A 22,922-nucleotide genomic window follows, 5' to 3' on the forward strand; every position below is an offset into this window, starting at 1 on the left:
CTGGAAACAAAAGTTCAAGTACCCAGCATCGCCTCGTGTTCCAGCGCCACCGCCACAGCCGACACCGCCGCCTCCACAAGCCGCCATCCTGCCACCCACGCATCAAATATTGTGCCAGACCGGGGTCCTGCCATCAACCACTACTCCAGGCCAACGTTTCAGAAGTAAGGGTCAATATTTTCCTGTGAGAACGCTCATTCATGAGTGAGGAGGAAGGAAGCTTCCGCGCCAGCCATTTTTTAATCTCGCGCCACCACGTGGGAACCACCTGCACCCACCACCGCCACCCAAGCTGACAGTATCTAAGCTTTGTGAGTGTTCAAGCTACGGCAATCGTGGTCAATCATCGTCGCAACTATCAACTGATCATCGTATGTGCTGTATTGTTCCTTGAGAATATTTGGTGGACTCCAATTGTTTGACTAGTGTCGCCTCCCCAAGCTCACACACCCTGCCTCCCTCCCAAGCTCACACACCTCGCCACCAGCCCCTGCTACATCATTTTGTGTGAACTCCTGCCTCCCAATTGTGTTTCTCCACCGACATCGTCGCAATATCGTCGTCGTCAGAATTTATCTTCGCGCTTCCAGCATCAACAGTGTGTGGGGTCCTCCCTGAGTCTCGCGCCGCCACCGCCAGGAGCGCTGCCATCGCAACAGTTTGTAAACAAGCCCTCACATGTGCTCGTCACACATCTCGTCACCGTTTTTCGTTTTGGCCACTGTTATATTGCAAATCCTGCAGCCCTGAGTTAAGTAATTATGAGCTAAGATATCGTGTGCTATGATTTAATGAGGTTTAACGTAAATATATCCAAAATATCTTGTGAATTAACCTTTCAGTGACTTGTTAAATATTGGAGCTGGTTCAGTACTCCACTCCCCACAGTTTTCTTGTGTGATTTCAACATTCCTGCTTCTTACAGTAATTTCATTGAATTTTAATTGTTCTAGAGTGTTATTGGTAAATTCAAATTCCAGTGAAGTAAGAAATCCTTGTTTTAGTAGCAGTTAAGGATTTGTGCAATATAATTTTTTTTTAATTCCTCCAGGCCTAAAATGGAAACTTATTCCTTCAACATTTCATATTATAATTTTTACCATACCAGTTATATACATTCCTGTGTCCAGTTTATGTGCTACATCCATATTTCTTGCATTGCCACTTGTTGTGTTGAATCTTTTTAATGAAATTTTGCAATTGCATTTCCCAGTTTTTTATTCTAAATTGCTGTGCTTAGTCTGGTTTAATTAATTTACATACTTCTAATTCCAGCCATTTTAATGAAAGATTGCTAATTTAATTAACAATTTTGCGTGTTTTTAATTATTTTGTTGTCTAGTATAATTTAATAATTTTAATTTTGCTAATTTAATTAACAATTTGCTTGTTCTTAATTATTTTCTTGCCTAGCCCAATTTAATAATTTTATTTCTGCCATTTTTACTTTAGCCAAGTTGATATTTTTTTGTGTGTTTATTTTTGTGTATACTATTTCTGATGCCAGGTGCACTTAATTATAATCTGCGTTCAAATATTACTTCCACGGCTGTGACAATGCCTACCACTGTTGAAACCCCTTCAGATCAAGGGAACAGTTGCTCGTCCCAATGGCCAGAGATCAGCTCAGGAAATGGCTATTCCTCTTTTTGCTGGGGAATCGCTTATTAGAATCATGGTTTAGTAAGGTTGAAGCGAAAACAGTTGCACGTTTTTCTAAGCCTACTGATGCCGAATACTTAGCAATTGCACGGTCAGTGGACACAACCAAAGGTGATGCACGTTTTGTTGTTGATGAGAAAGCCATTGTTAGCCTCCAGTCTTGGCCTGAATTTAAGGATTTCTTTCGCCGTCGCTTTGTTAATAAAGGAGACCTTGACCCATATAGGTTAGTCAAGAAAATTGCCAATGCCACCATGCAGCCTGGTGAATCGTTTAATGCGTTTACTAGCCGTCTCGATCAGTATCTGTATGCCTTAGTTTCTGCTATGAATAATTCAACTTGGTTAGATAAAGACAATAATCTGTCCCCTGAGGCTATGGCCAAAATGATAGCATTTGGTACTTTAATGCATTTTGCCCCCGAGCATACAAAACCAATCGTTGAGCAACAAAATTTTGGTGTTAAACATGAAATTGGTGAAGTATTTGAGGCTATTAACAATGCCGCAGATAAACTAGCTCCCCGAAGTGCTCAACTGTTGCCACCCTCTGATGCTGTAAATGTAGTACAAGCTCTCAGCATCCTCCCACAAATTCTCAAAACTCTTGGTCGCAGAAGCGTACCCATGCTCGTAGCCCCCAGTCAAATTCGCCGCCTCATAAATGCCGAAACGCCATAGTCCACAACCATCCACTCCCTCATGTTGGCATTGTGGTAAGAGTAACCACCTTGCAAGGGACTGTTGGTCCGCCCTAGATCATCACCTCCTAGACAATTCTCTCGGCCCCCTCAATCTAATCATTCTAGGCTTCCATATTGCACGTACCATAAACAAGTTGGTCACCACACTGCGGATTGTAGAGCTAGGCAAAGGACATCTCCACCTCGTAACTCCCATGGTCAGTCTTGGCGAGGCTCACAGCGTCCAAGACATTATCAGAACTCTCGTAATTACAACTCCCAGCCCAGCTATAATGCAACTTCAAATTATAATGCTCAGTCACAGAATGCTGGAGCTCAGAATGTTCACTCCATGTCGTCGGGAAACCCCCAAGGCCATCCGCTAACCAATTCAAGCTAGCCAATCCTAGTGCCCTCCCTGTGTATTCAGTAGCTACCCAAAATAGATTTGGACACTTGACAGAGGAGGACACTGACTCTAGACCAGTTGTAGATGTTGACGGATCCACAGTAAATTTGACACAAACAAGACGCAGATATCCCAGACAACATAAGTCAAAAGTAACTTGTCCAGTCTCAAGTGATGGTCCCCTTGTATCAGCCATTGTACATGGTAGAGTTTTAAAAGTTTTTCTTGACTCAGGTGCAAAAATTAATATTGTCAAGCCCTCAGCTCTTAGAGACATTGAAAGTAAGCACCCTACTATTTTAAAACAGTCACACATACCTTTTCTAAGTGGTATTTCAGGAAATAAAGTAAAAGTTCAGGGTGAAATTGACCTCCCACTCAAGTTCAATGATGTCACATTGTCTATAACATGTTTAGTTGTTGACATTATTCATTTTCCTGGAGACATTCTCTTAGGTCTGTACACCATGATTGATGAAAATATTGCATTGTTTCCCCATCGTTGGAACATAAGTATCAAAGACCACGTCATACCCTTGTGTAGCATGTATCGACAGGGCCACGAGTTCAACCTTCAATCAGATTACGTTAATTTTGTTGACACCCGCCTTGCTAGCGTAGGTTTGTCAGATCATTGTCGTGGTAGCATACCCGAGAAAACAGGCACTCGATTGAAGCATAGTAGTTGTGCAGTTGTTAAGGAGAATGAGTATCGGGACTTTCTGGAAGGGGACGCCCTAACGGATTCTCGTTGTCTCGCTCGCCTGGCAGCTTCCATCTCTGAAGTCAGTGGTTCCACGGCTACTGACACTGTGCTACACCCTCATTCTCTCACCAGAATAAGAGTTAAGGTTCAGGGAGTGCCTGAGTTGTCGGATGTGATTGCGGAAAGTGAAACATGTAAAGTGAATGGTACATTTGTTGAACCCTCCTGGCACACAGTGCAGGATGGTACTGTCACATTATTTATCGCAAACACTAGTAATGCCGATATCCATCTCCAGTCTGGTACCCATGTTGTAGATTTTGCCCATTACTCGTTACCGGTGCGAGTTGTGGATGATGTCTCCATGGATCATACTGTTTGTACACTCACACCAGGAGAACAGGGATCTCAGCCAGAGGTGCAAGCGCAACACCTCAGTCCTACTGATTTTCCTGACTCTGTGGCTCAGCTTTTGGAAATTTTGAACAGGAATAGAGCTGTTGTTGCTCTACCAGGAGAAAAATTAGGTCTCACTCCTCTATTACACATAAAATTCCCCTTGAACAAGGAACTACGCCTATTTATGTACCAGCTTACCGTCTTCCCCATTCTCAGAGAGCAGAAGCAGATAGACTTGTAGAGAAATGTTACAGAGTGATGTAATTGAATCGAGTAATTCGCCATGGAACGCTCCATTGATTCTTGTACCAAAGCGAGATGGGACTTGGAGACCTGTAATCGATTATCGCAAGCTTAACAGAGTAACAATACCTGATCGTTTCCCACTTCCAGTTCTAAATGATTTGTTGCAAAGTATTGGTCGAAACAAAGTATTCTCAACGTTAGATTTGTTGCAGGGATTCTGGCAAATCCCCCTTGATGAGGAAAGTAAACAATTGACAGCCTTTAGTACTCCCAATGGTCATTTTCATTTCAAAAGAATGCCGTTTGGTTTGCGTAGTAGTCCAATAACCTTTTCACGGCTCATGACAAATCTATTTCGTAGATTGATAGGAAGTACGCTTCTAGTTTACCTTGATGATCTCATAATCATGTCGCAAGATGTTCAGACTCATTTCCAGAACCTTGAAAGTACTTGCAAAGCTCGCTGAAGCTAATTTAAAAATAAAGCTTGCAAAATGTTCATTTTTAAAGCAAAAGATTAATTTCCTAGGTCATACAGTTACACCTTCAGGTATTACATTGAATGAATCAAAAATTATTGCTGCCCGTGATTTTCCAACACCTCGTACCGCAGAAGCCGTAAGACAGTTCACAGGTCTTGTAGGATTTTATCGTTCATTTATTGCTGGATTCTCTATTATAGCCGCTCCGCTTTACAAGTTGCAAAGAAAAGATGAACCCTTTGTTTGGGGAGAGGCCCAGGATCAGTCATTCAAAAAACTCAAAGCAGCCTTGATTTCGTCACCTGTCCTTAGGTACCCAGATTTTTCTAAACCTTTTACGTTGGTTACAGATGCTAGTGACATAGGTCTAGGTGCTGCATTACTTCAAACAGAAGGTCACAGAGATCACGCAATAGCTTATGCTAGCCGCACATTATCTAAAGAAGAGAAAAATTATAGTGCAACAGAACGAGAAGCCTTGGCAGTTGTTTGGGCACTTAAACATTTCAAGGATACAATTTATAATTAACCAGTTCATGTTCTTACAGATCACCAACCATTAATTCCCTTGTTCAAAAATAAGAATCCAGTTGGAAGTTTGCTAGATATTTGCTCACAATTCAAGAATTCAATCCCACATTTGGATATATTCCAGGAAAGCAAAATGTTGTAGCCGATGCGTTTTCTCGACACGTAGCTGCGATTCAGTTAAATTACCCAGCATTAGATGCTACAGTAGTAGAAACGGAACAAAGACAAGACCCCATATGGGCACCCGTCATTAAATTTTTGACTAAGCAAGACACTCGCCTGATTCATAAACCGCCTAGTACCATTGAAAGAACTAGTTATGTTGGACAATTTACTGTGTAGAGTAGTAAAGCTAGGGACAGCCCCGAGGAAATGTTGTCAGTTAGTTGTTCCTGCTGTCTTGGTACCAACTGTGTTAAAAATTATCCATGATGCTCCTGCAAGGGCACATCCAGGAAAGGATCGTACACTCCAACAAGGTCGATTGAAGTATTTTTTGGCCAAAAATGGCTAAGGAGATTGCTCATTATGTTGACAGATGTTTAACTTGTTTACAGCACAAGGGACATGTTTCAGGACCTAATCCAATTCAGGTGTACCCAGCAACTAAAGCTCCTTGGGAACGAATATCGATGGATTTATTGAAAAATTTTGCGGAAACAGAGAAAGGGAACAAACATTTACTTATAATGGTCGATAATTTTTCACGGTTTTGCGAACTAGTTCCTATCCCGAACAAAACAGCAGAAACTATAGCCAGTGCATTCCATGGCCAAATAATTTGTAGATATAGTATGCCTAAAGTAATCCTTTCAGATAATGGTCCAGAATTCAGTAATAGTATTCTAACTAGCTTGTGTGATTTATATAACATCAAAAAATGTAGCATCATGCCTTATCATCCGGCAAGTAATGGACTAGCCGAACGTACTAACAGGAAAGTGTTAGATGCCTTGAGAGTCACGTTGAATTTTGATAACAACAATTGGGATGATTTTATACCCTTAATTCAGTGTGCTATAAATTCTTCAATTAATGTTTCTACAGGTGACACACCTCATGCCATTCTTTATGGTACAGACAAAGATCCTCCCTAATGAATTGATTAACGTACCTCCTACTCCCTTATATAACGTAGATGATTTTGTTCAAGTGAAGCGTAGACAGATGCAGTTAGTATTCAAGAAATATGAGAACAACTGTCCAAAGCTACAGCCGAGTTCACTCTAGCAAGGAATGCACGAGCTAAACCCAGTAAAATAACTATTGGATCTGTAGTAATGATATTTAAGGGGGCATATTACTGGTTTCGTAAAAATTGTTCAATTTGTTTATAAATTTATTTATGAAATGGTCATAGAAAGAGCTGCAACTGGTCCAAGTTTCAGCATCACACCCTAACAGAAAAGGAGAAAAAAATACACAACGTCTTATGCAACGAATTTTCAACATTTTCAAATAATTTCAGGGAACACATGTGTCACCTAAAATCATTTCTATAACACTCAGATATTAAACTAACACATAATAATAGATTGTATTGATCAGTTTTATCAAAGAAAGTGTTTAGTGCAATAATATAATTTTTCAAAGTTACCCTTCCAAAAATATGCAAAATATGATGTTTATAAATTTTTATAAATGAACAAATGGACTTTGGACTAAAATGTCTCAATAGGTTTGTAGAAGCACAAACCCTACATATAAGGTGTAATTTGCATGTAAATTGATTAATAAATGAAAGCTGAGAAACGCCTTGAAGTTGTAAATTACTTTCCAGAGTAAAATAAAGATCCAAGTTCGGCCACCTGTAGCTGAGCTTGACTTCGACAGATTTCGTTCATAATTGGCACCCTTGCAGATAGGCATCAATTGAGCAAGGAGTGCAAGTTTCATGCAAATCCCTTGATAACAAACGAGAAAAAAAAATTGGCCAAAAAAAAAAAAGAAAAAAAAAATTTACATATAAATATATTGCACATACATATTACAATTATTACAAGAGTTTGTGCTTCTACAGCACATAGTAGACATTTTAGTTGACACATGTGTTTCCTGAGATTATTTGAGAATGTTGAACATTCGTTGCATAATACGTTGTGTATTTTTTTCTCCTTTTCTGTTTAGGGTGTGATGGTGAAACTTGGACCAGTTGCAGCCCTTTCTATAACCATTTCATAAAAAAATTTATAAGCAAATTGAACAACTTTTAATTTAGTGTGATAAGCCCCCTTAATCTCGGTCATGTTAATTCTACTCGTCCTGATGATTTATTCATCCATAAACACCTAGTTGATACCTGGTTGATGGGGTTCTGGGAGTTCTTCTGCTCCCAGAGCCCGGCCCGAGGCTAGGCTTGACTTGTGAGAGTTTGGTCTATTAGGCCTGTTCTTGCAGCAGCCCGCAGGCCCACATACCCACCGCAGCCCGGTTCATCCGGCACTCCTTGGAGGCAACTTTCTAGATTCCTCTTGAAGATGTCCACGGTTGTTCTGGCAATATTTCTTATGCTCGCTGGGAGGATGTTGAACAACTGTGGACCTCTGATGTTTATATAGTTCTCTCTAATTGTGCCTATGGCACCCCTGCACTTCACTAGTTGTACTCTGCATTTTCTACATATCGTTCACTCCAGTATGTTGTTATTTTACTGGTCAGATTTGGGACCTGGCCCTCCAGTATTTTCCCACTTGTATATTATTTGATATTTCCTCCCAATGTCTTTCTAGCGAGTGCATTCGGAGAGCTTTGAGACGATCCCAATAATTTAGATGCTTTATCTCGTTTATGTATCCCGTATATGTTCTTTGTATACCCTCTATTTCAGCAATCTCTCCTGCTCTAAATGGGGAAGTGAATACTGAGCAGTACTCAAGATGAGACAGCACAAGTAATTTGAAAAGTACAACCATTGTGATGGGATCCCTGGATTTAAAAGTTCTCGTAATCACCCTATCATTTTCCGGGCTGCCGCAATATTGCTTGGTTATGCTCCCTAAAATTTAGGTCGTCAGACATCATTATTCCCAAATCCTTTACATGTTTCTTTCCTACTATGGGCAAATTTGATTGTGTTTTGTACCCTGTATTATGTTTTAAGGTTCTCACTTTTACCGTATCTGAGTACCTGGAATTTATCGCTGTTAAACATCATGTTATTTACTGTTGCCCAGTCGGAAACTTTATTAATACCTGCTTGTAGTTTTTCAATATCATCAGCAGAGGAAATTTTCATGCTGATTTTTGTGTCATCTGCAAAGGATGATACGAAGTTGTGCCTTATATTTGATTCTATATCTGATATGAGAATAAGGAAAAGCAGTGGTGCAAGGACTGTACCTTGAGGTACTGCAGCTTTTAACTGCACTTGGACTCGATTTTATATGGTTGATTGTTACTCTCTGTGTTCTGTTCGACAGAAAACCGAGTATCCAGCGTCCTACTTTACCAGTTATTCCCATTGATCTCATTTTGTGTGCTATCACTTCATGGTCACATTTATCGAATGCTTTTGCGAAATCCGTGTATACCACATCTACACTCTGTTTTTCTTCTAATGCCTCAGTGATTTTGTCGTAATGGTCAAGTAGCTGTGAGAGGCATGATCTTCCTGCTCTAAATCCACGTTGGCCTGGATTGTGGAGGTCATTGGTCTCCATGAAACTAGTGACCTGACTCCTGATCACTCTCTCAAATACAGTACTTTTATTATGTGAGACGTTAGTGCAACTGGTCTATAATTCTTTGCCAATGCTTTGCTACCTCCCTTGTGTGGAGGGGGCTATGTCTGCTGCTCTAAGCGAGTCTGGTATCTCCCCCATGTCCAAGCTCTTTCTCCACACTTTACTGAGTGCCTGTGCTACTGGCACTTTGAATTTCATTATAAATATTGAATTTCATGAGTCAGGACCCGGGGCTGAGTGCATTGGCATATTGTCAATTTCTCTTTCAAAACCTGCCACACTCGTGTTGATATCAGTTATATTTACAGGGGTTTGATATCATGCATAAAGAAGTTGTCCAGATCTTCCACTTTCATGCTCTGTATCGGGGTGCTAAACATGTCCTCATATTGTTTTTTTAGGATTTCACTAATTTCTTTGTCATCCTCAGTGTATGAACCTTCACTAGTACGAATAGGTCCAATACTGGCAGTGGTTTTTGCTTTTGATTTAGCATATGTGAAGAAATATTTTCTTTTTTCTTTATTTCTTGAATTTCTTTCTGTTTTAGTTGCCTTTCTTCAATCTGATATGAATGACTCAGTCTCTGTTCGATTTCTTCAATCTCCATGTTTAAATTATTCCTTCTTTGTATGGAAAGTCGTATCTGCTTCAGCATTTCTGTTAACTTTTTTCTTCTTTTGTAATGTCGTCTGCGTTCTCTTTCTACGTTGGACCTTGTGTAGGATTTTTATTACTTAAACATTTTCTCATTGAATGTTTGTAAATTCCGTTTATTTTCTCCCAGTCTATCCTTTTATTATTAAAATTTAATTTATTGAATAGCCCTCCTCGCTTGTTGTTTCTCTTGGGTCTTGTGACGGTAACGCGTTGATGTTCGGCTGTTCAAAGCTAGGGGTATGGCCTCGTCACATAGAATAAAAAAAAATAGAAAATCTGGAACTTCGTCTGTGGTAAGGTAAGGAGAAGACACACAAAACACAAGTAAATTTTAACAATGGAATTTTAATTACGTTAGATAAACAAAACATGAATAAAATGGACATACAAATTCGTATAATAAAATCAATCAAAATAATAAGAATAATTAAATGAAAAAATGAAAAGTTACGTTAAGACAAGTGAATAATAACAAGCTGTGCAATATACAATAAAATGAGAGGTGCAGGAATATTGGCTTTTAAGCTATCACCTCTCTCAGTACACGTAAGCCCAAAGCTTAGTCTACCAGGAAGAAGTGTTAACCGTATGAAAGCACTGAATATTCTGAGGACTGAGGTCGTGGCGGCCCAGACATCGAGTAGTATGGTGGGTGGAGTGCAGTTGCAGCCAGACCGGCGGCCAATCAGCGAGGAGCCGGCAACAAGACAGGTAGTTTGGCGGTTTGAGGTGAAGCAGGTGTCCCTGGCTGCATACGTTTTGCGCTCTGGCAAACCTTGGAGATGTTGTTGTCGTTGTTGGACATTTCTTCCATAGTAGTTTTATATATTTGTAACGGCGTATTTTTGGAGGGAAGAGCAGGCTCAATCTCTTGAAGGAGATTATCGTCATATTATATTATAATAAAATATAAAATGAGAGGTGCAGGAATATTGGCTTCAAGCTATCACCACTCTTAGTACACGTAAGCCAAAGCTCAGTCTACCAGGAAGAAGTGTTAACTGTATGAAAGCACTGAATATTCTGAGGACTGAGGTCGTGGCGGCCCCAGACATCGAGTAGTATGGTGGGTGGAGTGCAGTTGCAGCCAGACCGGCGGCCAATCAGCGAGGAGCCGGCAACAAGACAGGTAGTTTGGCGGTTTGAGATGAAGCAGGTGTCCCTGGCTGCATACGTTTTGCTCTCTGGCAAACCTTGGAGATGTTGTTGTCGTTGTTGGACATTTCTTCCATAGTAGTGTTATATAGATGTATCGACGTATTTTTGGAGGGAAGAGCAGGTTCAATCTCTTGAAGGAGATTATCGTCACAACTCTCCCCCGAAGCCTGCGGTTCTGGAAGAAGTACGTCGTTATGTGGTGGAGTAATAGATGGAGTCGCTTCTACTTCATAAATTCTGGAGAGATCATGGGCTAAGATGTTGTCGGAATCTTGATATAGCGTGTCTCCAGGTTGAATTTCTGCAGTTAGCAAGCCCATAGTAGAAGACGTTGAGATGAGAAGTGGGCGTGCTGCAGGAGGTGTAGGGTGGTGTGGTCCGTGTTGGTGGACAGAGTACTTTTCAGGTGTGGAGTGAAGTGCTGGAGTTTCAGGATGATGAAGAGTAGCTCCTTGCCAATTGTTCCGTAGTTCCTTGTAGCAGTAGTCGCTGACAGGTGTAATCTCCTCGCCTCGTTTTTGCATCACGACGCCACCAACGTCGGTACCACTGGCGTCGACATGGAGGATGAAGGGCTTATCTGACGAGGTGAGAGTGGAATTAGAATAGGGCAAAGGAGCACGATTATTATCCTGAAAGTATTTGGGAAGATCATTAAGGATTTCAGTATTAGAAAGCGCTGACTCCTTGTCAGTGCTTTCGGGAGGAGAAGCTGGGAAGGTCTCACTGTGGATGTAGGGTTCTGTGAAGGTGGAATAATTAATTAGGACAGTGGGAGGAGTACCATTATATTGCTTCAGGAGGTTGACGTGGCACAGCTGGGTCTTCCGCTGCCTATCTGGAGTCTCTATGACGTAGTTGTTGTTACTTCTGCACTCTTTGACGCGGTAGGGTCCTGAAAACCTGTTTTGTAAAGGTGAACCTGGGATAGGGAAGTATGCTAGAATGAAGTCTCCTGGCTTAAATTTTCTTACTTTGCTGGTCTGGTTGTAATGAGTCTTCATCTTCTCCTGGGCTTTCAATAGATTATCATGGGCAAAACGGTGGACTCTCTCTAGAATGTGTTGAAGGTTTTGAAGAAACTGGGGCACATTCTGATGCTCACTGAGGGTGGCATCTCTGAGAGAGTCTTTGAAAGCCTTAAGGGGAGTACGGCACTTACGGCCGTAGAGCATCTCATAAGGAGATACTCCTAGGGACTCATTGGGGAGACTTCTGTAAATACACATTATAAGGTCGATTTGCTTATCCCAATCCTTAGAGGTTTCACTACAAAACTTTTTCAAGAGTGCTTTGATAGTCTTATGACTACGTTCAAGAGAACCCTATGAAGCAGGATGATAGGGGCTGGACAATACCTGTTTGATATTGAACTCCTCCAGTGTCCTTTTGAAGAGATCACTGGTGAAGTTGGTACCACAGTCGCTCTGAATCTCCCTGGGAAATCCGTATTGAGTGAAGATCTTCAATAGATGTTTTACAACCGTAGCAGCCGTGATGTTCTTCACTGGAACTGCTATGGGAAAACTGGTGGTAGGACACAGGATGGTTAAGATATAGGCGTTACCCGAACTGGTCTGAGGTAAAGGACCAACACAGTCTATTATGAGTCTGTGGAAAGGTTCCGCAGGCACCTGTATGGGAATCAGTGGCGCTCTGGGAATGGAGATGTTTGGTTTGCCTGCCATCTGACATGTATGACACGGTTTTACGTACTGTTTGACGCTATTTACCATACCTGGCCAGTAGTAGTCTTGACGAATTCCATGGTAAGTCTTGTTGAAGCCGTAGTGGGAGAGTGCTCCGTGGGCCAGGTGTAGAATAGTGGGCCGCAGGCTGGTAGGAATCACAAGTTGTTCGATGTTGGCCCAATCGTCCTCCTCCTTCAGTTTACTGGGTCTATATCTGCGGTAGAGCAAGTCGTTATCTAGGAAGAACCCAGGAATACTGTCGGGTTGAGTCTCAGCCTGGAAAAACAATGGTGTTAAAGTAAGATCTTCCCTCTGCAACTTACGGAACTCCAACTTGGTCAGATGCGGGGGTAGTTTCTGAGGGTCTTGAGGGACAGCGGTAGCAGTAGAGTCAGCTGGCTGTGGACGTGCGGCTTGTGCACGGGTGGTCACGAGAACCGGAGGAGAAACTTCATCACTCTCTTGAACCTCTGCTGGAACATACGCTAGAATAGGGTTACTTAGCACAGAGTTACACACCTGGGGTTTGTCCATGACGATCAGGTTGGTCGGTTGCAGGTCTTCTGCCAAGTCGTTGCCTAGGAGAAGTTGCACTCCAGGCATGGGAAAAGGCTTTTCCCTGACGGCGACTTGGACTTCTCCGTTCACGTAGAGACAATCCAGGTGGACTCTGGCGAGAGGGTATGGAGTGGTAGCAGTGAGGTCAGTGATGAAGACAGTTTCTCTGGTGTAGACGATGTTGGGCACAGCTGACTTCAAGATGATCGATTGAAGAGCCGCTGTGTCCCTCAAGATCTTCAATTTGAAACGTCCCTCCGGATTTGAACCGTTGGCAGAGACAGTTCCAGTATACAGGTGGTTACTGAAAAGAGAAAGATCATTAACATTAACACCAACATTCATCACAGGCTTACCAGACTTAGGAGGAGTTGGTTTGGGTTTCTGTGGGTCAGTGGTTCCCTTGTATTGAGACTTACCACACATGTCTATGGTATGTCCATAGAGTCTACAATACTTGCAGTACAGTTGCGAACCAGCTTGATCGGGGCTCACTTTCTCGTAACTGTACCACGACTTCTTACTGGAGGATGGTTCGGGTGTCAGCCGGTGGATGAGGCTGTAAGTGTCAGCCGACTTAGCACACTTCAGGTAGTCGGTTTCTTCTTTATCTGCTAAGTAGAGACGGACAGGAGGCGGCACACGTCTCAAGAATTCTTCAACAAGCATCAGGTTGACGAGTTCTGTAAAAGTAGAGACATGTGCTGCTTCCAGCCATTTCATGAAATATCTCCGTTTTGTGTTAGCAAACTCGAGGAAGGTAGTGGTACTTGCCTTCAGGTGGTCACGGAATTTCCTTCTATAACTTTCAGTAGAGAGGAGGTAGGCGTCCAACACTGCTTGTTTCAGAGTCTGGTAGTCATTCTCAGACGCCAAAGTACTGAGTGTGACTGCAGCTCTACCTGTAAGATGGACTCTGAGAAGTGTGGCCCATTGGTCGACAGGCCAACTGAGTTGATTAGCAAGGGTTTCAAAGGTGGTGAAAAACACGTCAACTTCTGCTTCTACAAAGGATGGCATTAACTTACTTGCATGTGATATATTAAAACTGACGGGAAGATTGGCAGTAGCTTGCTGGCGTTGAGCGAGGTGTGAAGTTTCCAACGTGTATTCTCGTTGACGACACTCTAGAGCCAGAGTTGCTTGTTGCTTGTCATGTTCGCGTTGCATCTCCAACTCGCGTTGTTTGGTTTCAAGCTGTACTCGTTCCCGCTCACGGAGCATTGCAAACTCACGTTCCTTGAGGGCGATTTCTTCCCTTCTTATGGCAGCTGCTTCCCTTTGCTGCTCACGTTCAATCTTGGCCAGCTCTAGTTTGAGTTTCAGCGTTGCCAAATCAGTTTTATCTGCAATATAGTAAGTTTCATGAGTTTCAGAGTCTATCTTACCTTGCTCTAAGAAATGATCCAGCAACAGGTTGTGTAGGTCATTTTTGTTGGCTTGGTAGGGAACTTCTAGTTGATACTCATGTGCAAGAGTTTGTAATTCAGTCCTCTTGGCACGACTTAAAGTCCCTATTTCACCTGCTGGATCTGCACGGAAAGCTTGGAGACGAAACATGGTGAAGTTAGCAAATAAATGTACACGAATATTCAGTTATAGTGAATGTCAGAAACAGGACAACGTGGCAACTGATACCTATCCTGTGGGATCTTTAACAATTAAAGTTAAGTACAAGATGTTAAATGATTAATTTAAATCAAGGGCGCAGTAAATCTTGTACCCGGTACTCATGTAAGAGGATAAGGGCAAGAAAATCCTACTAACAAATGAAACAGAGTTTCGAAAACAAATGAAACAGTTAATTGCCTCAAAAGTAAAATTGGTAGTCCAAGGATGTAGGCATACCTTGCCAAGTCTCTATAGGACATAAAGCAAGTTTTTCCTACTGAATTTAATATGATACTTACAGAATTAGCGAACTTTTGTGCTCTGAAAAAGTAAGCTAATTCCCTACCGTTGTATGTATCATCATCTCTGACTGACGTGTAGGGGTGCGAGGTGTCAACTGGTGACGAGAACTGCTGCTGAGGTCCCAATTCAGCAACTAAAGTTCGAGCTAGAGGAACTATGGCCCTCTTTGTCCTCCTACAGTCAGATTGCAGAAGATTGGGTGCTCTTGACCCGGGGCAGACCACAGTACCAGGGTACCAATATGATGATCTGTCAAATGAGAAATATCCAAGGGACAAAGATGGTAAACACGAGTAATAACACGGAGGGAGAGATGACCAATTAAGAGTATGACTGCGGCCTACAGTCACCACGTAATCCAAAGTTGTCTCACCTTCACCATATGTTACTCTCGTAATGCACAATACACCGCACCATAGAAAAAATGAAATTGAATATGAAAAATAGTAAAGCTACGTTAACAAAGTTAAATACGCTTACCATAAATTACCACTTGGCACCAGTACCTGAGTGAAGCTCCTAGGACAGGCCCCCATATAATATGTGACGGTAACGCGTTGGTGTTCGGCTGTTCAAAGCTAGGGGTATGGCCTCGTCACATAGAATTAAAAAAAAATAGAAAATCTGGAACTTCGTCTGTGGTAAGGTAAGGAGAAGACACACAAAACACAAGTAAATTTTAACAATGAAATTTTAATTACGTTAAATAACAAAACATGAATAAAATGGACATACAAATTCGTATAATAAAATCAATCAATCAAAATAATAAGAATAATTAAATGGCAAAATGAAAAGTTACGTTAAGACAAGTGAGCAATAACAAGCTGTGCAATATACAATAAAATGAGAGGTGCAGGAATATTGGCTTTTAAGCTATCACCTCTCTCAGTACACGTAAGCCCAAAGCTTAGTCTACCAGGAAGAAGTGTTAACCGTATGAAAGCACTGAATATTCTGAGGACTGAGGTCGTGGTGGCCCCAGACATCGAGTAGTATGGTGGGTGGAGTGCAGTTGCAGCCAGACCGGCGGCCAATCAGCGAGGAGCCGGCAACAAGACAGGTAGTTTGGCGGTTTGAGGTGAAGCAGGTGTCCCTGGCTGCATACGTTTTGCGCTCTGGCAAACCTTGGAGATGTTGTTGTCGTTGTTGGACATTTCTTCCATAGTAGTTTTATATATTTGTTGCGACGTATTTTTGGAGGGAAGAGCAGGCTCAATCTCTTGAAGGAGATTATCAGGACATATTATATGGGGGCCTGAACTAGGAGCTTCACTCAGGTACTGGTGCCAAGTGGTAATTAATGGTAAGCGTATTTAACTTTGTTAACGTAGCTTTACTATTTTTCATATTCAATTTCATTTTTATATGGTGCGGTGTATTGTGCATTACGAGAGTAACATATGGTGAAGGTAAGACAATTTTGGATTACGTGGTGACTGTAGGCCTCAGTCATACTCTTAATTGGTCATCTCTCCCTCCGTGTTATTACTCGTGTTTACCATCTTTGTCCCTTGGATATTTCTCATTTTGACAGATCATCATATTGGTACCCTGGTACTGTGGTCTGCCCCGGGTCAAGAGAACCCAATCTTCTGCAATCTGACTGTAGGAGGACAAAGAGGGCCATAGTTCCTCTAGCTCGAACTTTAGTTGCTGAATTGGGACCTCGGCAGCAGTTCTCGTCACCAGTTGACACCTCGCACCCCTACACGTCAGTCAGAGATGATGATACATACAACGGTAGGGAATTAGCTTACTTTTTCAGAGCACAAAAGTTCGCTAATTCTGTAAGTATCATATTAAATTCAGTAGGAAAAACTTGCTTTATGTCCTATAGAGACTTGGCAAGGTATGCCTACATCCTTGGACTACCAATTTTACTTATGAGGCAATTAACTGTTTCATTTGTTTTCGAAACTCTGTTTCATTTGTTAGTAGGATTTTCTTGCCCTTATCCTCTTGCATGAGTGCCAGGTACAAGATTCCCTGCGCCTTTGATTTAAATTAATCATTTAACATCTTGTACTTCACTTTAATTGTTAAAGATCCTACAGGATAGGTATCAGGTGCCACGTTGTCCTGTTTCTGACATTCACTATAACTGAATATTCGTGTTACATTTATTTGCTAATTTCACCATGTTTCGTCTCCAAGCTTTCCGTGCAGATCCAGCAGGTGAAATAGGGACTTTAAGTCGTGCCAAGAGAACTGAATTACAAACTCTTGCACATGAGTATCAACTAGAAGTTCCCTACCAAGCCAACAAAAATGACCTATACAACCTGTTGCTGGATCACTATTTAGAGCAAGGTACGATAGACTCTGATGCTCATGAAACTTACTATATTGCAGATAAAACTGATTTGGCAACGCTGAAACTCAAACTAGAGCTGGCCAAGATTGAACGCGAACAGCAAAGGGAAGCCCTCGAACAACAAGAACGAGCTGCTGCCATACGAAGGGAAGAACACGAACGCGAAGCTGCCTTGAGGAGAGAAGAACACGAACGTGAGGTCGCATTACTCCGTGAACGTGAACGAGTACAGCTTGAAACCAAACAACGCGAGTAGGAGATGCAACGCGAACATGACAAGCAACAAGCGACTCTGGCTCTAGAGTGTCGTCAACGCGAAATCGCCTTGGAAACTTCACACTTCACTCAACGCCAGCAAGCTACTGCCAATCTTCCCGTCAGTTTTAACATATCACATGCAAGTAAGTTAATGCCATCCTTTGTAGAAGCAGAAGTTGATGTGTTCTTCACCACCTTTGAAACCCTTGCTAATCAACTCAGTTGGCCTACCGACCAATGGGCCACACTTCTCAGAGTCCATCTTACAGGTAGAGCTGCAGTCACACTCAGTACTTTGGCGTCTGAGAATGACTACCAGACTCTGAAACAAGCAGTGTTGGACGCCTACCTCCTCTCTACAGAAAGCTATAGAAGGAAATTCCGTGACCACCTGAAGGCAAGTACCACTACCTTCCTCGAGTTTGCTAACACAAAACGGAGATATTTCATGAAATGGCTGGAAGCAGCACATGTCTCTACTTTTACAGAACTCGTCAACCTGATGCTAGTTGAAGATTTCTTGAGACGTGTGCCGCCTCCTGTCCGTCTCTACTTAGCAGATAAAGAAGAAACCGACTACCTGAAGTGTGCTAAGTCGGCTGACACTTACAGCCTCATTCACCGGCTGACACCCGAACCATCCTACAGTAAGAAGTCGTGGTACAGTTACGAGAAAGTGAGTCCCGATCAAGCTGGTTCGCAACTGTACTGCAAGTATTGTAGACTCTATGGACATACCATAGACAAGTGTGGTAAGTCTCAATACAAGGGAACCACTGACCAACAAAAACCCAAACCAACTCCTCCTAAGTCCGGTAAGCCTGTGATGAATGTTGGTGTTAATGTTAATGATCTTTCTCTTTTCAGTAACCACCTGTATACTGGAACTGTCTCTGCCAACGGTTCAAATCCGGATGGACGTTTCAAATTGAAGATCTTGAGGGACACAGCGGCTCTTCAATCGATCATCTTGAAGTCGGCTGTGCCCAACATCGTCTACACCGGAGAAACTGTCTTCATCACTGACCTCACTGCTACCACTCCATACCCTCTCGCCAGAGTCCACCTGGATTGTCCCTACGTGAACGGGGAAGTCCAAGTCGCCGTAAGGGAAAAGCCTTTTCCCATGCCTGGAGTGCAACTTCTCCTAGGCAACGACTTGGCAGATGACATGCAACCGACCAACCTGATCGTCATGGACAAACCCCAGGTGTGTAACTCTGTGCCAAGTAACCCTATTCTAGAGTATGTTCCAGCAGAGGTTCAAGAGAGTGATGAAGTTTCTCCTCCGGTTCTCGTGACCACCCGTGCACAAGCCGCACGTCCACAACCAGCTGACTCTACTGCTACCGCTGTCCCTCAAGACCCTCAGAAACTACCCCCGCATCTGACCAAGTTGGAGTTCCGTAAGTTGCAGAGGGAAGATCTTACTTTAACACCATTGTTTTTCCAGGCTGAGACTCAACCCGACAGTATTCCTGGGTTCTTCCTAGAGAACGACTTGCTCTACCGCAGATATAGACCCAGTAAACTGAAGGAGGAGGACGATTGGGCCAACATCGAACAACTTGTGATTCCTACCAGCCTGCGGCCCACTATTCTACACCTGGCCCACGGAGCACTCTCCCATTACGGCTTCAACAAGACTTACCATGGAATTCGTCAAGACTACTACTGGCCAGGTATGGTAAATAGCGTCAAACAGTACGTAAAACAGTGTCATACATGTCAGATGGCAGGCAAACCGAACATCTCCATTCCCAGAGCGCCACTGATTCCCATACAGGTGCCTGCGGAACCTTTCCACAGACTCATAATAGACTGTGTTGGTCCTTTACCTCGGACCAGTTCAGGTAACGCCTACATCCTAACCATCCTGTGTCCTACCACCAGATTTCCCATAGCAGTTCCAGTGAAGAACATCACGGCTGCTACGGTTGTAAAACATCTATTGAAGATCTTCAATCAATACGGATTTCCCAGGGAGATTCAGAGCGACTGTGGTACCAACTTCACCAGTGATCTCTTCAAAAGGACACTGGAGGAGTTCAACATCAAACAGGTATTGTCCAGCCCCTATCATCCTGCTTCACAGGGTTCTCTTGAACGTAGTCATCAGACTATCAAAGCACTCTTGAAAAAGTTTTGTAGTGAAACCTCTAAGGATTGGGATAAGCAAATCGACCTTATAATGTGTATTTACAGAAGTCTCCCAAATGAGTCCCTAGGAGTATCTCCTTATGAGATGCTCTACGGCCGTAAGTGCCGTACTCCCCTTAAGGCTTTCAAAGACTCTCTCAGAGATGCCACCTTCAGTGAGCATCAGAATGTGCCCCAGTTTCTTCAAAACCTTCAACACATTCTAGAGAGAGTCCACCGTTTTGCCCATGATAATCTATTGAAAGCCCAGGAGAGGATGAAGACTCATTACGACCAGACCAGCAAAGTACGAAAATTTAAGCCAGGAGACTTCATTCTAGCATACTTCCCTATCCCAGGTTCACCTTTACAAAACAGGTTTTCAGGACCCTACCGCGTCAAAGAGTGCAGAAGTAACAACAACTACGTCATAGAGACTCCAGATAGGCGGCGGAAGACCCAGCTGTGCCACGTCAACCTCCTGAAGCAATATAATGTTACTCCTCCCACTGTCCTGATTAACTGTTCTACCTCCACAGAACCCTACATCCACAGTGAGACCTTCCCAGCTTCTCCTCCCGAAAGCACTGACAAGGAGTCAGCGCTTTCTAATTCCGAATTCCTTAATGATCTTCCCAAATACTTTCAGGATAATAATCGTGCTCCTTTGCCCTATTCTAATTCCACTCTCACCTCGTCAGATAAGCCTTTCATCCTCCATGTCGACGCCAGTGGTACTGACGTTGGTGGTGTCGTGATGCAGCAACGAGGCGAGGAGAATACACCTGTCGGCGACTACTGCTACAAGGAACTATGGAACAATTGGCAAGGAACTACTCTTCATCATCCTGAAGCTCCAGCACTTCACTCCACACCTGAAAAGTGCTCGGTCCACCATCAACACGGACCACACCACCCTACACCTCCTGCAGCACGCCCACTTCTCATCTCAACGTCTTCTACTATGGGCTTGCTAACTGCAGAAATTCAACCTGGAGACACGCTATACCAAGACTCCGACAACATCTTAGCCCATGATCTCTCTAGAGTTTATGAAGTAGAAGCGACTCCATCTATTACTCCACCACATAACGACGTACTTCTTCCAGAACCGCAGGCTTCGGGGGAGAGTTGTGACGATAATCTCCTTCAAGAGATTGAGCCTGCTCTTCCCTCCAAAAATACGTCACTACAAAATATAAAACTACTATGAAAGAAATGTCCAACAACGACAACAACATCTCCAAGGTTTGCCAGAGCGCAAAACGTATGCAGCCAGGGACACCTGCTCAGCCTCAAACCGCCAAACTACCTGTCTTGTTGCCGGCTACTCGCTGATTGGCCGCCGGTCTGGCTGCAACTGCACTCCACCCCCCCATACTACTTGATGTCTGGGGCCGCTACGACCTCAGTCCTCAGAATATTCAGTGCTTTCATACGGTTAACACGTCTTCCTAGTAGACGGAGCTTTGGCTTACGTGTACTGAGAGAGGTAATAGCTTCAAGCCAATATTCCTGCACCTCTCATTTTCTTGTATATTGCACAGCTTGTTATTGCTCACTTGTCTTAACGTAACTTTTCATTTTTTCATTTAATTATTCTTATTATTTTGATTGATTGATTTTATTATACGAATTTGTATGTCCATTTTATTCATGTTTTGTTTATTTAACGTAATTAAAATTTCATTGTTAAAATTTACTTGTGTTTTGTATGTCTTCTCCTTACCTTACCACAGACGAAGTTCCAGATTTTCTATTTTTTTTTATTCTATGTGACGAGGCCATACCCCTAGCTTTGAACAGCCGAACACCAACGAGTTACCGTCACATATTATATGGGTAATGTATTCATATATAATAATATGTGATGGTAACGCGTTGGTGTTCGGCTGTTTAAAGCTAGGGGTATGGCCTCGTCACATAAAATTAAAAAAAAATAGAAAATCTGGAACTTCGTCTGTGGTAAGGTAAGGAGAAGACACACAAAACACAAGTAAATTTTAACAATGAAATTTTAATTACGTTAAATAAACAAAACATGAGTAAAATGGACATACAAATTCGTATAATAAAATCAATCAATCAAAATAATAAGAATAATTAAATGGCAAAATGAAAAGTTACGTTAAGACAAGTGAGCAATAACAAGCTGTGCAATATACAATAAAATGAGAGGTGCAGGAATATTGGCTTTTAAGCTATCACCTCTCTCAGTACACGTAAGCCCAAAGCTTAGTCTACCAGGAAGAAGTGTTAACCGTATGAAAGCACTGAATATTCTGAGGACTGAGGTCGTGGCGGCCCCAGACATCAAGTAGTATGGGGGGGGGGTGGAGTGCAGTTGCAGCCAGACCGGCGGCCAATCAGCGAGGAGCCGGCAACAAGACAGGTAGTTTGGCGGTTTGAGGTGAAGCAGGTGTCCCTGGCTGCATACGTTTTGCGCTCTGGCAAACCTTGGAGATGTTGTTGTCGTTGTTGGACATTTCTTCCATAGTAGTTTTATATATTTGTTGCGACGTATTTTTGGAGGGAAGAGCAGGCTCAATCTCTTGAAGGAGATTATCAGGACATATTATATGGGGGCCTGTCCTAGGAGCTTCACTCAGGTACTGGTGCCAAGTGGTAATTAATGGTAAGCGTATTTAACTTTGTTAACGTAGCTTTACTATTTTTCATATTCAATTTCATTTTTTATATGGTGCGGTGTATTGTGCATTACGAGAGTAACATATGGTGAAGGTGAGACAATTTTGGATTACGTGGTGACTGTAGGCCTCAGTCATACTCTTAATTGGTCATCTCTCCCTCCGTGTTATTACTCGTGTTTACCATCTTTGTCCCTTGGATATTTCTCATTTTGACAGATCATCATATTGGTACCCTGGTACTGTGGTCTGCCCCGGGTCAAGAGAACCCAATCTTCTGCAATCTGACTGTAGGAGGACAAAGAGGGCCATAGTTCCTCTAGCTCGAACTTTAGTTGCTGAATTGGGACCTCGGCAGCAGTTCTCGTCACCAGTTGACACCTCGCACCCCTACACGTCAGTCAGAGATGATGATACATACAACGGTAGGGAATTAGCTTACTTTTTCAGAGCACAAAAGTTCGCTAATTCTGTAAGTATCATATTAAATTCAGTGGGAAAAACTTGCTTTATGTCCTATAGAGACTTGGCAAGGTATGCCTACATCCTTGGACTACCAATTTTACTTTTGAGGCAATTAACTGTTTCATTTGTTTTCGAAACTCTGTTTCATTTGTTAGTAGGATTTTCTTGCCCTTATCCTCTTGCATGAGTGCCAGGTACAAGATTCCCTGCGCCTTTGATTTAAATTAATCATTTAACATCTTGTACTTCACTTTAATTGTTAAAGATCCTACAGGATAGGTATCAGGTGCCACGTTGTCCTGTTTCTGACATTC

This window comes from Procambarus clarkii, chromosome 1 (assembly GCF_040958095.1).
Source record: "Procambarus clarkii isolate CNS0578487 chromosome 1, FALCON_Pclarkii_2.0, whole genome shotgun sequence".
Classification (NCBI taxonomy): domain Eukaryota; kingdom Metazoa; phylum Arthropoda; class Malacostraca; order Decapoda; family Cambaridae; genus Procambarus; species Procambarus clarkii.